The sequence below is a fragment of the Rhea americana genome, unplaced genomic scaffold (genome assembly GCF_003343005.1).
Source record: "Rhea americana isolate MKP2758 unplaced genomic scaffold, rheAme1 scaffold_12, whole genome shotgun sequence".
Taxonomy (NCBI): Eukaryota; Metazoa; Chordata; class Aves; order Rheiformes; family Rheidae; genus Rhea; species Rhea americana.
The window spans coordinates 4,399,556-4,415,817 of record NW_028185261.1 but is presented as its reverse complement, the minus strand read 5'-3'; the positions used below and the strand labels follow the sequence as shown (position 1 = coordinate 4,415,817).

Below are 16,262 nucleotides of genomic sequence, written 5' to 3'. Positions count from 1 at the left end.
ATTTTTAGATTTTTCAGAGAATAATTCTCCACACATTCAGAGAGCTGATGGTTCTGATGTGCATTCAGTGCTTTCCTCTATCACTTCACAACCATTAATCAATAATCTGTGCTCCTTTGGGACAGGTAGGCAGGTATTACTTCATTTTACAGATGGTGATTGCAAAGCAGAGAGATTGTCTTAACCAATTCTTAGGAGGAACTTTAGGCCAGAGCCACTATTCAAATGTACAGTGATCTTGCTCTTTGCCAATGTGCTGCCTGCAAGAGTTCATCTTCAGTTGCAGTCCTTGTGGCCACAAGCCATCCTAACTGTCAGCAGAAAAGCAAATTCACCTATAAAGGACCTGGGATGGGAACAGGACAATTCAGTGGTTCTAGTGTGAGCAAGTCTTACAAAACAGACATGGGAAGTGATTGCATAGGACTGGGACCTATTATCACTCTGAAAAAACTGCCATCATCAGAAGGAAAAAGAAATCACCTTGACAAAATTTCAATTCAATTGATTAAATAACATTGGCACCTGACAGTTTGCATTTTTTAGATTTTTTTTTGAAAGTGGAAAAGGACTAGATTTTCTTAGATACCAACCAATATTAGCCTTGACATTTCTGTTTTGAGATTAACAAAATTCCAAAGGCCAGCTCTGCATTTAGGATTAATCATAAGGATTAATCCTGCATGTGCTTGCAGGACAAGCACAAAGAGAGCAGGCCATATAGATGAAGCATAGAGAAAGAAGTGTACGTGGTGATGCAGACAAGCATGTCCTCGAAGTTCAAGCTTATGCCTTATTTTCTCAGAAAAGTCAGAAACAAACAACTCCACTTACATTGTGCATTGTTTTTTTCATATTCATTGTTTATACTTTACAACTCAAGACACCTCRTCTCTAGTAAGAATCACAGAATCMTRGAATCGGTAAGGTTGGAAGGGACCTCTGGAGATCATCTAGTCCAACCTCCCCGCTCAGCAGGGTCACCTAGAGCATGGTAGACAGGGTTGCATCCAGGCAGGCCTTGAATATCTCCAGAGAAGGAGACTCCACMACCTCTCYGGGCAACYTGCTCCAGTGCTCCRTCACTCTCACAGGGAAGAAATTCCCCCTCACGGTCAGGCSGARCTKCCTGTGCTTCAATTTCTGCCCATTGCCCCTTGTCCCGTCACATGGCACTACTGACAACAGTCTCTCTGAATGGCAGCACAGCCCTCAGGTGTATCAGCCACTSCTCCCAGCTTGGTATCATCAGCAAAGTAAGAAATAAAGTGGATTTATCATTTCTGTCACTTCTGTAAGTCCACATGATGACTGCTCCCTCTACTTTGGAAAATCCAGAAAGGGGTGAAGAGGAAAGAACATTCCTTACACATTTGTCCACAGTAATTAATATTTAAATAGCTTTGGATAACTAAGTAACGTCCTTGGTCCCTCTTTATGACCTCTGCTAAATTCTGCCTTGATTTATGTGACATTTGCTTCTGGTTAAGCAATGATATTTTTCATGGTCTTCAGATCTGAAAGAACACTTTTAAGTATTCAGTAACCACAACAGGAATGAACTTTTTAGCATGTAAGTACAGCATCTAATAACAGCAACCTCTTAAAACCTGCTTATCTCCCGTTTGAATCCTATGGCATAGTTTCAAATGCACTGAACTAGTTTGAAAAGGCACTCAGTTTTTTTCAAATATGGGTCCTCGTAATTTACACTTATGGTTACCAGACTCTGTCTGAATGTTGGTCTGTTCGGCCAACGTTGTGCTGCTGCGAATTCTGAAAGCAGGACAGGACCCTCTCTGGATATATGGCAACAGCAAACACCAGAGAGTACATACAAACTCTGAACAGGCATGTTGATACTAAAAAGCAGAGCTGTTGGCATATTTCCCAAAATGACACTGCAGTGCACCAATTTGAGATTGTTAATACCAGAAGAAAAGAATTTTTAACATAGGAATTATTTTTTAAAATACCCGTAAAACTCTTTAAAATTACACAATATATATACTACATTAAGTATTAAAAATAATTAAGTATGACGAGCACTATCGGGACTAAATTCATGATAAAGTAAGTTTTGAAAGATATTTTTGGTTGATAAGGTATGACAAAAGAAAATGATGTTAAATCGTAATTCACTGTTTAAYGCCGCTGTAGTAATCAGTCACATCTGCAAAATTCTAAAACACAGAGATAATACCACATTCAGTACTTACAAAACACATGCTTTCAATAAATATGTTTGCTAATACTCTAGATTAAGAGAAGAGMGCAGGGCAAGCAGGAAGGCAAAGCCCTGCCTCCGGGCCGGGGGACAGCTCGCTTTTGCCTGCAGCCCCCGACCTCCGCGTTCAAACTGCCTGCAACAGCAGGGAACAGRTTTTTATTTCTTTACTTTGCCACTAAGTGTCTACGGACTGAGATCCTAAGCAAAGGAGTAAGAGTCATTCTACGCAGGCCACCGATCACCATCACAGAGCGACAGTTTCCCGCTGCTGGATTTAACAGGTGACTGAGAAATCACAGAGCTCGTCTCCCACTTCCACTCGCTTAGCCAGCCGCTGCTACGGGGGATTTAGCTCTGTGCCCCAAATGCCAGCTGAGGCAGGGCTTCGAGATCTAAAATACTCCCTAGGTACACAGTGTTTTCACTATTCATATCCCAAGAGGCCCTACAGTAGGTAATGGGCAACAATCTGGYAAGAAAATGTCTAGAAAACTAGACAGAAGCCACCAGTCCCCAGCTGGGCAAAATTCTGCCAGGTGCGGAGCTCCCGGGCAGGACCCCGCTCTCACCCCCTCCCCAGCCGGGAGGCTTCCCGGCACAAGCAGCCTCCTCGCCCGCCTGCATGCACGTGCACGTGGGAAGACAGGTGTGCCTCTATGAACTAATATTTCTTTCCAGTCTTCTAAATGCTTAAGGCAGAATGTCTTCAAAAATCGTAACGGTAAGGATGTTATACAGCTTAATGCCCACGAAAAGTACACGGAGCTAAGTGTGCACTTATCACTCCAGCGGGGCCAGAATTGTGCTTTTCTGGCTTCTGAAATCAGAAGGTTAAACTTCTCCAAGCAGGTTTTAGATAACAGCTTATTGTTTTCAAATTATAGAGGTCAAAACACCATTGCTTACATTATTACATTTGAGACAGAAACACCTACCAAATACTCAGCAGAGCAAAGAACAGAAAATGCAAATCATATGTATATAAGAAGCATGAAGAAGATTACTCTCTTACTGGCATTTATAGCACAGAGTTAGTAAATAACACCCCCAAGCAGAAAGCAGAAATGTAATTATTTAAGGCTAAACATACCGATATAACTGTAATCACACTATAGAACAGAGGTGAATGGTTAGATGTGGCTATAGCATCATAAGGCATTTGCTATTTCTAAAGGCAAGAATTGAGGATAGGTGAGAAAAGGCCAAAACTTGCACCAATTTACACCCAGCCCAAAGCTGGCTCAGTCSATTCAGACAAGGCTAGCGAGTCCCTGCACAGGTCCCTCCAAGCTGGCACCACCGCTGACCCAGCTCCGGCTACGCCGCTTGCAGGATGCAGGAGCTCCAGCCCCATCACAGCCCATGCCACTAGCTGGAAGCAGGAGACCATGACTACACCAACCTCCTCCCAGCAAATTACGGCTGTGATTCAACCTGGCCCAGGTTCAGGTTGAAGTGTTCGTGTCAGTACTCACRTATAAGGCGCTCACCAAAAGTTTAACCCATGCTGCATGGGACTATGTCCTGTTACAGTAGCAGAAAGGACCTATTTTGTCTGTGTTAAATTCCTGTCTKTAAATTTTCCTCAAGACTCCAGAGGAGTAAATCACTGGTTCACTTCAAGTTCTTACTGAAGCCTGAATTTACTTTGAAATAGAGCCCAGGGAAAAAATAAAGCAAGCTAATTAAGTACTGCTCTGGGCTCAGCAATACCGAAGCCGCTGTCGCCTACCTCCATTGTTTCAATTCTGCTTTGAAGTTGTTTTCACATATTCATGACTGTTTGGCTTCTGTTTGCGTCAGCAGCACGCTAGAACTTGAGACTTTTTCTTAAAAATCTAATTAGCACTGCCACATTTTAGATTTGTGTATCAAAGTCAGAAAGCACACTAGGATAAAATCTAACGGGTTCCCCCTTYCCCCTCCTTCCCAATGCAAGATCAGCTCAAAATGATTTACTACGGGCAGGTTATGCTGCTCGCACTACACTAGCTACCACGCTATTTAAAGGACTACCTGTTAAGGGAGGAATCCTAGCCCAGCTAAGAGAATGGGTTTTGCTCTTAGCTTAAAAAGGGACAAAATGTTACCATACTTTACCTTCCCTGTGGCAGCCCACATTTCTTTTTCTCCAATTTTTTTTTCCCCCCCTTGGTTCCTGGAGAACAACTGAACACAAGCACTTTGGTCCCCACGCACAGCCCAGTGATCAGGGCAGTCCAGGCAGAGCATCTCTTGGAGGTGCAGAAYGCAAGAGCAACATTTTTTCTCCTAACCATTCTATTAAGCAGTTTGATTTTCAAGGTACTTTTCAAAGAGTTCACTTGGTTTATTTTGTGATTTCTATGAGGTGTTTACAATATATTCTCATACATATATTTATGCAAGCCATAAATTTATATTTTAAAATGTTCTCTTATGGTACTAAAATGTGCTTACAGGTATTGTTTTTTAGAGTCAGGAAATAATTTTTTTTTTGTTCTTGGCTATGAGTGATGATTTTGATATGTGTTAGGCAAAGGTGTAAGGCAAAAGGCAATTTGGACTTTATGACCAAAATATATGTGCTATTTTCAGTAGCAAAGTAACCTCAAAAATCAGATTTTTAATAAAAATTAGGGATACCCAACACAAGCAAAATTCAAACACACATATGCATGTATAAAGAATTTAGAAATTAAAATGATACCAGTTCTCTGTAGCAGTAATACTTTTTGCATCCTAAAGCATGCCTACCTGAACAGTTTTTATCACTGAAGGTACGCAAAATGTAACTTTACAATAAATTTTCTGTTTCACAACYGCCTGTTCAAATAGCAATTGATGAAAAAATAAAAGATTATCCAAGGCGAAGATGACAGATACGATGACAKACTTTCAGGAACCCCTTCCATCACATCTGTGTCATCCACTTTTATACACAGAGTTCTGCTGTGATGGTAAGAAAAACCTTGACAAAATTGTTTCATTTTCTGCCTGTGTTAACGAATACATACACAAGCAAATCTGCTCTTATTGGGACCATAGCAAAAGAAACAGTGTTTTGTTTACCGCTGCCGAAGGCAGGGGCCGAGAAGGGCCGGGGCAGCGGGGCGAGCTGCGAGCGGGGCGACGCAGCCAGGCGCCCTGCCCAGCCGCACAGGGGCCGCGCGACTCTCGCGGCCGCCTTCGGCGCGCTGAGCAGTCTGCCAGCTGACAGGAGCAGCTGTCACTCGCTAGTACTTCACGCTAGTTAGCCGGCCAAGTTAGGTTAGATAYACCCAACCTCTCTCAGGCGTAACACATTACAGAAACATTGAGAGGGTCTAAAGCGGAGGTGGAAATTTCAGGAATATTTTGCACATAAGAGGCAATTCCCCAAAGAGCTGCATGCACGTGCATCTGTGCCCCGCGGGGAAGAGGCAAAGTCACGCTTACAAGCACCCTCGGGCCGGCTTCATCCCTGCCCTTGGGTCGGGTCCTTCGCCGTGTCCGCAGCTGCGGCGCCGCACCACAGCCTTGTTCAAACCACGTGCCACAGATGGGCAGTTCCAAATTGCAAAGTGTCCCCCGCTGCTCTAGACACCCTTACCCCAAAGGTCTTCTGAGGCATTTGCTAGTTTCTTGTCCTAGAAAYGGAGATTTATTTTTAGCATTTGTCTACCTGCCTGCATAACGAAAAACACTGCCAGCCTGTAAAAGCGCGTAATGGAAAAACTCTTTTCYGAAGTTTGGACATTCGTGATTCTCCTCTGTGAAGGTGATAAAACAGTGAAYTGTGTCTTTCTTCCCTTCTTGAAAACCCTCAGGGAAAGAGCCATGTGAATTCCAATGCAACTTCCTCTCTAAAATGCAAAAACAGCAAATGTGTGTGGAGACAAAAAGGAACAAAATAATTTAATGCACAGTTCAACTASTGCGTGGTTATCCGTGCTTTGCTAATAGCAAAACTGACGCACGGCCAAGTATAAAGTCTTCTGCGTTACCAATCTTGGTCWCTGCGGCATGTTACAAAGTCCACATCACTGCTGAAAGAAGGACTTTCTAAAACATGGATAGCTTGATGACTCTGAAAACCTTAAATGAATTTCTGACGATGCTATTTCCTATGGTAACTAAAAACAAAGTGATTTCTGGAAAGGGTTCRTGTTTTATTTAGGGGGTTCATAGCACTGACCCTTAACAGCTTTTTGTTATCTCTAGAAATATAGTGCAAAGACTGTCTCATGGTACCCTTGAATTCACATAAGTTGTGCTACAGGACACTGGTATTAGTTTCAAGTGTTGATTCTAGAGACTAATTGAGACTTTGAGGTAAAGCATGYAGATCTGCAGAACCAGCAGAGCTGTACTGAGCAAAACCAATTTTAAAGTTCTCCCTGTAATTTCAACAGCTCCAGATATGACTATGAACATGGGGCTGCATTAAGCAAGCATACAGTGATATAGAAAGGGAAAAGGAAATGAACCACATTGTCAGAGTACTGCATAAATGCTATTTGCCTGACCAACTGCATAGCAAAAAAAAAAAAAGTTACATTAATTACAACTGCATACAATCCAAAAACTTTGGCTGCGATTTGGAGAGAGAAAATTAGTAGTTTTAGTTTGGGGAGATAAAATGGGGAAATAATATAGAAAAGTTACCACTGTTCACTATCAGCCTGGGAGCATCCATGTAGCAGTGGTTCTAAGTGGAGCTGGCTTAAGATAGAGCTGTGTTTGGCAAAGCCAGGAAAAAGGAGGCAGCTGCCAGAATGCAAAATTACCNAAAAAAAAAAAAAAAAAAAAAAAAAAGCTAGCAAGAGATGGGAAAGGAAGAGGAAAGGGTGGGAGATTAAAAGCTGTACCTTGGAAATATCGTAACAAGATTTGCAATACTTGTACAAAAACAGGAAAGTAGAGGGATCACAAAGAGGTTACAAGCCTGACTGAAATTCACTAAGCACATGGTGAGAAGACCAGAATAGAGCAAAACCAAAACAACTAAAAAACCTTTTTAGCTACATTGTGCTTGAACAGCTTGCCTAACCAATCCTAAAATCTACACTGGGACACGGGTCTGGATCAGAGAGAGAGGATTCACAAGTCCTCATAGCAGAAACAAGAGCTGCTGCAGATCAGTTTGCCCAAAAGGTGTGGAAGCAGAAGAGGATCAGTGACAGAACTAGCYGAAGGCCAAGAAGGGCTTTCCTCAACATGCTACTGGAAAATCTCTACTGAATAGCAAAGCAGACAATAGCTCCAGAAAAAGAAACAAATACTAAACCATTGTTCTTCATGGAAAATCTTATCCTCTGCTGGCCCACACTGTTAGAAGGAATAAAGCATGAGTCTGAGCAATTAGTTATCCTTTTTATGAAGAAAAAGATTAACACKATGAATAATATTTGCCATAAAAGCAATAGCAGGAAAGCAATTAAGTCACTAGTGGTCACAACCTTCGCAGCATTCGTAAGCACTCTGTCCTACATCTCATCATCATTCATAAGAAACAAACAGCATTACATGATTTCTTGACACTCATTAAGACAAAGCTAGCTAACTTTCATACGGGATTTCAAAATCTTCTTTATCTCCACATTGCTCAATAATGAGACTCTAATGGGTGTCAGACAGAATACCTACTTTCTCACCAACTGTGCAGTCTGCTAAGAAATGAGGCTGAAAAAACCCATAGGGCTCTGCTCTAGAAAAACCCTATTGCAAACCTACATGCAAATCAGACAGCACAGCGTGTCTGTTAACCCTCTCATTACGTTCAGTTTTTGTAGAAACTTTTTTCCTTGCACATTGAGCCGAGTTGACAAAACGCCAGGTTTGGTATAATTGAGAGGCTGTTACATGAAGTATTTGGCGGATTCTATGGAAAACAATTTTGTTTCTATATGAAAATGACTAAAACAAATGGAAGCTACAAATAAAAAGCTTTTCATCTAAAAACATATATATCAGAAAATATTAAGATKTCCACGCAGTCCTGCAACTTTAAAATCTTCATCTCCAAAATCTAATTTTGTATCTATCTGTACACCTTCGTGAATAGAGAGTGTTCGTCATTCCAAGTACTAGGCGATTCTGAGATAACCTTACTATTTCACCTAGTATTCTTACTTGGTTCCTTGTTTCCTTGGGGATTTTTTTGATTGGTTGGTATATCAATTTTATTGGCCAAGATAAAGAAAACCAAAAAAAGCTATGCTGGCACATATATAAAAARCATATATGCAACAGACAGTGCAGAAGTTGTTATATATCAATAAAGAGCATTTACATTTAAAAAAATCTGTTACTTAATGTTTCAACATAATGCAATTTCTTTGTCCAAAAGAATAAGGAACAAGAATAATGTTTGATTTTGCACTGTGAGCCAAAAATGCATAATATTGTATACTGTCTGGAACRCACAAACTAACTTGTAACACTCACTTGAAGTAAATATAGCAGCAAGCTTGTTTTGCGTCTCCATTTCTGCTTTTTTGTATTYGTAATTCCTTTGTTTTGTTTTGGCCCTTCTTTCACTTYGAAGAACCTCTTCCTGGGTAGTAAAACCAACAGAAATTAACTGTCATTTCGCTCACTCCTTCCCTGCTCGCTCTGAAAGGGCCAAAGGCTGCAGAGCTGTGGTTAAAAATACACCAGTCACCCATTCGCCCAAAGGACTCYTTTACATCCCAGCAGGTATTCGCAGTTGTAAAAAAAGCTCTATCATAGTCTATCACTTCTGTTCTTCAAGGGCTCTTCCTAGATCCCTTTTCTTATAGGGATCTAGGAATCCCTAGGATTCCTAGAATCTAGAGATAGGTTATATCATACTTCCCTTTTCCTCCTTTGAAAAGAGATTAAATACATTTTTTCCCCTTTACAATTTTCAGACTGAATAGTGTGATCACTGCTAACTATGGTGAATATAATTTCAAGAGTGTGTTAGTTCTGGGGAAAACCAGCCCACTTAAAAACATAAATACACACCAGCTTCTTAGTGTACAGGGCAGAAGTCTAATTTTTCAGTTACATACCTCATCCCTATTACAGTAGCTTGTGAAAATTTTCACTGGAAATTTGTACACAAAGACCAGCAAGATCAGCAGCACTGCTCTGCCAGCAGCTGAAATAAAGGCGGATCTAACTAAGGAACAGCTTCTAATGACAMACAGCTAACAAGGCCAGACCTTAGCTTAAGGAGTAGCCACACAGTGAGACTACCAAAGGACTCAGCATTCCTGGGTTGTTTTGTAATTCGGGCAGCCAAGCTTATTTTAAAGCTCTCTTCRCCTTTCATCTTTTCTGAGCCATGCCACTTTGAATTGACTGGAATGAAAAAAATTAACATAGACTTAGAAAATCACAATACAGTTTGGTCAGAGCTTGGCAAATGGTTTACAATCTTTTAGCTAGGTAAAGGTAAATGTATATGCTAGTTTAACCTACCTTTTTCTGACAGCAGACATTATTTTGTAAGTATCTTATACTCTCATTATGGACTATGTCACATTTATTTTAGAGGTCCTGTAATGCTAACTTTCTATGGCACTATATTTGTCTTTTTAATGTAGGAATGCTTAGAAATGTAATATTCAAAGATTACAACAAACATACTGTATTCTGCCCAGGCATCCTTCACTTCTGCTTATAAAAGCCTTGGTTCGTCTCCTAAACKATAAAAATAGTGCTACCTCCTCTGTCTATGACTCTGAAATATATTACTAGAAACATATTTCACTTGCAGTTTGTGCAAAATAATCTTAAAATTCTACCCACAGCTGCTAAAGTGTTTTGGAACTCAATGCAAAATTTATGGGTGTCTAAATAAATGACTCAAGAAGAACTGACATTCTGCATGCAAGCATACTCTCATGGGACTGTGTCTGAACTACTTATTCAGTACTTGCCCAGGCAGAACTGCCACTGAACTCAACTATGAAACACTCATCTTCATTTCAGTTAAATGACACCTATAATTGTGTATTCTCACTGATTTCAGCAGCAGTTTTGCCCAAGTACTGTGAATATTCAGTCATGCTCTCAAGAGTTGAACAATAAACTGCATTTCAAATACTATTTGCCTAAAAGATATCAAAACATTTTTGCTGTCTTTAAAAGTAAAAAGTAACCTATTGTTTGCACATCTAATTTTTATGTTACAAGAAATATAGCATATTTCTCATATTAATTCAATAAAGTAGCAGCTGTGAATTAAGGCTGGAAGAAAAACAAAGAAAGATTTTCAAAAGATCTACTTAAATGCCTGATATGCCAGCTAAGGAAAAGATATTTTGGCTTTTCTTTTAGATCCTGGATATCTGAAAAATTTTGTTTCAAAACAAGCTGATCAACTTTTTGACCTCCCGGTTTCCTGCCATCTCCTGCATTCCCCTAGCAACATGCAATAGCAAGTTATTTTTCCATAYGTTTGTATTTTAAATACTGCTTGGATTTATATTGCAAAAATTAAAGATAAATATGAGTAAAAATAACATTTTCAAAAAACAAACAATATCAAGCTTAATGCTGCATTATTGATGTGTGGAAGTTGCTGCCAGACTGGTTTGGAAAACATCGAGGCCTTTTCCTTTACTTGGATAATAGTTGATAACAAATGCAGAACAAAGGCACCAGCAAGCCTGTTTTGCCCCACTTGTAAGTACACCTTTTCCAATAAGATAGTTCTGCTTCAAAAATGGGATATTTTATTTCTTGTGTAGGAGCTACACCAAAGCATTTGGAAGCAACATCACACCTGCATTTGACAGAGGTCTGAACCTCTGATTTTACAAACTCAACACTGCCTCTAATTGTGGCACAACTGGCACTGCTCAAAACCAGACAAAACTCCATTCAACTAGCAGCTGTCTGAGTGATCGCCAGCATTTCCTCATATATTCTCTGATGATATAAGAAACCTAAGTCTCTGGCATCAGAAAAATGGCATTACTTCTTTCGCGATATATTTTTTAATGAGCTTTGGGAAACTATGAGGCACAGACTCTTTCCAAAGTTGTTTAAAAAGAACAAAAACAGAAACAAAAACAAAAAAAAATCCCAAACTGAGCAGTTGTCTCTATTGGGAGTTTTGCATTGTAATGAGTTTAGACATCCAAYTTCAATCCTACTAAAATGACAAGGCTTTCACTTACTTGAATTTCTTACTCATCTAGAAGCATAATGCTTGATTCACAAATTAAACTTTTCTTACATAAATAATATTGTCATTCATCACTGAAATAATCACTATTTTAAGGTGACAAAAGAGGATATATTATTTTTCTTTCTAGAATTTTTACAAAATCTCATTCCATAACCCTCACTTTTGAAGTTACTGAATCCTTCTTCCCAGAAGATTGCGAAGCCTATAAGTAACATTAATATCTCTGTCTCATACTCTCTCTTTGCTAGCTGCTTTTTTGTCCTAMTTTTGACTTCATTTTCTGACCTGAAGTCTCAAGAACTCTTGTAATAATATGTTGCAAAAGCAATGATGAATTGAGAATGAYGTGATACATTATACTTTTTGCTTGACTTGTTTTGGTCATTTTGCCATGTCTGGCATTTTTTTAATCTCTGAGGAAACGTAACTTTTTGATCATTTGTTAGTAATTTTTGCTATTCCACATATATCTTCACTAAAAATAAGAAAAAAAAACTTTTAGTATTCAATAAACACATCATTAACACTACAGGCAAGAAACAGATGTCTGATCTCATTGATCTGAAAGATCAGATGTATAAATATATTATCTAAATGGTCATTTACTCCTAGCTAAAAAGAGAGTAGTTTAAAGCATCCCAGGCTCTGCTCCCATTGCTCAGCTAGATTAGTAGTCCATACTGTTAGTCAACACCTATCTTTACCTCTCCTCAAAGTAAGAAAAAATGAATAACTTTAAGGATGCTAATGAAAAAATATGCAGTTAAACTCAATTCTTTTAGCACTGGATTAAGTAAAAGGAATTAATAACAACATACTTTTTTAATGATATGGGACACGAATGTTCAGGCAAAGCAGCAACCACGCAAAGAGAGGTTAATTTCATCTTACAATATATTTTTAATGCAGAACTTCAGCATTTAAATAACTACAGGAGAAAAAGCCTGCCATTTCTTCAAAATAAATTCCAGCCTGCATGTATTTCTGATTGATGCAGTGAGTGGAGAAAGACAAGACTGACCTTTTTCAATTTGAACAGGAATTGCAACAGCTCATCAATGTAATTGTGCCAGTCACAGAGCTTATTTCTCAGCTAATGGCACCTGCAATCATTTTTCAGTAGAGGTACAAAGTTTGTGATGTGCTAAATATGCTATTTAGCATTATTTTAGACAGATTGAAAAAATACCTGAACAGTTAAGGACCTTCTAGAAGTTCATCAACACCAAAATGTGCAAAATAATTGTCCTTCCATTCAATTTGTAAGATGACAAACGTGGAAGGATGAGGCTTGAAAATCCTCTTTTGAAAAGTATCAACAGTAAAAGTGACAGGAAAGAAAGTGTTTAAAGATGAAACCTAACACAACCATTTCCTGTTGAGAGACTTTGATTTGCTAATCATTTTTGCTAACCTTTCATTCTAAGAACATAAATCAAACTGCAACTTTCTCAAACAGGTGTTGAATAACCCACAAGAAATGCCCACAAGCAAATTGCTAATAGACCTAATATCTACATAATAYATTTGCTACTGACAACATACTGTTGTCAGTATCAATTCTGATACTGATACTATAACATTTATGTAAATCCAAGCATGGTACTTGCACATGAAATACAGAGTATGTGATGAATTTATGAGAATTTATGAATTTTATTACATTATCAACTAAAAATATATTGCTGTCATCAAGCAGCAAATCCTGCGTTGTGCCTTGACTTCCATTTGGGGGACTGAATTTTAAAAGCTGACAATACAGAATGATCTTCAGAGGACTATGAAATCTTGAATGAAAAGAGAACAAAATTTACTATCCTCAGARTGTTTCATGAAAAAAATGCCATTGAAATGGCACTCCTTGGTGGATGTATCTGACTGAATTTAACATTTTGCTAACCATAAACTAATAATGTCTTTATCTAATGCAAGAAACTCTTTCACCTTACGCCCTCAATAAAGACCACTGAATGTTAATTTTTGTAAGTATTCCAAAACTCAGAGCGTTTTCATTCTTGAATAACCATTTCCCCCACAGCTGGATGCGTATAATGGCAATACAACTTCTGGGCGTGACCCACAATTATTAATCTCAGTAACAGAATATATATATATCRAAATTTTATCATAACACAAGTAGCAGAGATTTTGAGGTCTGCATGATTTGGGAACACTTTACTCAACAGGACTAGARTATTAAAAAATAAATACACTAGAAACACCATATATTTTGAGGTTCTTATGACAACACCTGTATAGTAAATAACCTAGAACTCCTCAGTATAAATAYGGTACAATTCAGCTGTGCAGGCCTCATGTGCCTACGTTTTTGGTATTTCTTGAGGATTATCTTTTAAAAAGGTGTTTATTACAGCTACACAAATAAGTCTTTTCTTTAAAATGAGTGGAAGATAAAATGAGTGGAAATAAATGTTACGTTGGAGAAAGTTTTTTTTTTTTTTTTTTTTTTTTTTGAGAGAGAGAAAGAGAGAGACCTGGCTATCTTAAGATATTTAAACCACAGAGATGCGTGTGGAAAAGTTTATAATTTTAGAACTGGCAGAAAGAGTTCTAAAATAAGCAATAAAAATGACACTACTCGGGAGTGTCTTGATGGTGCACTTGTGAAATATGAACTGAGCCCTCCCTTAGGACATTACATCTCATTCCTGGTCGATGAATAAACACCATTGGTAATTGGCACACTAGAGAAAACCAATCCCTCATAATGTTCCTAAGTAARTGTAATTCTACACTTTATTATTTAGGAATAAAATGAAGGAATATTCAGTTTTCTTATCAAACCACTCTCAGAGAGCCCCTATTGAAGCAAAAAGACTCTCAAGATCAACTTTCTAAGTTGCCAGCTCCATCTAACAGACCAAATTATGGTACGTCTATGTGACAAAATGGTAATTATTGCATGAATCAGTGTGCCTACAGTGCTTTCAATATCTGAGCTGGCCCATTCAGCGGTAGACACAGTACTGCACCCCACCATGCTGATGTGCTCTTCAGAACAACCTGCCGCTGGGTTTAGTTGCACAGTTTTAATTATTGGTTTGGACTAAGCAGCTGGAAAACAAAACCTTTCAGTTAGGTCCCTTTCCTCCAGTCCTTGCCCCACACAGCACATCAGCACAGAAATGCTCATATGCTAGGATGTCATCAGTGGGACACTATGAACTGCTTGTCTAGCTGCTCTGRGACACAGTTACAGAACAAAGCAGTATTAAGAGCTGCCATGATTTGAAATAGAGTTCAAAATTTGGCCTAGCTGAGGTCATGGTATTACATATCCCTATACCAGCTGAAAACAAGCAGTTTTCATAGTCAGATTGTCCAAAGAGTTCACCCGTAACTACAAAGTCCCAAGTAGCAGAGCCTTCTCATTTTACCTGGACACAGACTGAACTTGAAACGTATGTATACATACACACACACACACACACACACACACTATATATATCTCATTTCACAAACAGCTCTCACTGACACATGGGAAATGGATCATATACTAAATAGATCAAAGACAGAAAAAGGTCTTTTTTTATACTCTGAAACTTGGTTTTGACTCCTTTGAGTATTTTAGAACATTTGCATTTACTTTCTAATTTTTATATCAAAACAAAATGCAAAGAAGGTGAGACTTCAATTTTCTGTCTGCTTCATTTTGAACTATTTATTTTGATCTGGAAGGGCAATCAAAGAATTCTTCTTTCTTTGATAAGTAAACAGTGACATTTCAGTCCAGTTATTATTACACGCATTCCTCAAGCGCTCATCACTGTAAGCATCTAGACTATGTTAGTCTGTGATCATAGATGCCAGCCTCTTATTGCATTCTCAGAGCTATATTTAAACACATCCCAAATATCCTAAATACTCTAGACTGTGTCATGTTGTAGTTGCTACCCCTGCCCTTTTCTAAAGGAACTCATTCCACTGCAACTGATTTTTTTATTTAAAAAAAAAATTCATAGAGCATCCTTCAGCTTAAAGGACTTTTCAAATTGCTGAACAGAGCTTAAGATGTTAAAAACTAAAGTTTTAACTGAAGTCGTCTTAACTAAGCCCTTGTCTGAGCTTTTACACTGTGTACATGCAGTAAGCTATTGAACTAGGTATTTCAGAAAGTAAAATCTTTATCAAGTATTTTAAATATTTTCCCATTTAATGATTTACATTCTTATTTTATTTAGAATAAACAGTAGTCTGCTACTGTTTTATAGTAAGTTGTCTTGTTTACTTGAAGATGGTACTTGGATTCATGTTACCTCACTCAAACCTAAAAGATACAGTGGTTAGGTGAATCAGATCAAAATTAGAAACCTGTGGCCATCACTAAGGGCCAAGACCTAGACTGTTTTGCTGCTGTGGGGAGAACATGAATACAAACAGCAAATACTCTGGAAACACTCCTTTTTTTTTTTTTTTTTTTGGCAGAACTGTCTGTGCCGTTCACCTTACGGCATTTGAGTCAAGCTCAGCTCTGGTGAGGATAGTAAATGGCTACCAAGGCAGAAGCAAATGTATCAGCAGCAGCCTATTAGGCCAGCACTTGGGAAACCCACAGGAGGTGCTTTCCCCTGGATGACAAGAACAACAACATTTCAGACTGCCAGGAAGTTCTTGTTTCATTCAGTAACACAATGCTGACAGCTTACTAACACAGAGGGAGGGRAAAAAAAAAAGAAAAAAAWAGAAATCCAGCGATGCAGGGGAAGTCAGGAAACATCCATGCCAGGAGGCTCCAGGTAACAATATTCTGTGGGGGTACACGCATGTTTCAGAAATATTATTCAGAAAGGAAACTTTTTTTWAAAAAAAGAGATTTCTTGTGCCTCAGATTTCAAAATCATCATAGACTTGCCCCCTGCCCTGGCCCCTATCCATCCCTCGTTG

General features: G+C 38.7%; 1 protein-coding gene across 1 annotated transcript in view; it reads right to left on the bottom strand.

Moving 5' to 3' along the window:
- Positions 1–16,262, bottom strand: part of ZNF385B (zinc finger protein 385B) — a 139,153-nt gene that overhangs the window by 5,808 nt on the left and 117,083 nt on the right. The window lies entirely within an intron of this gene.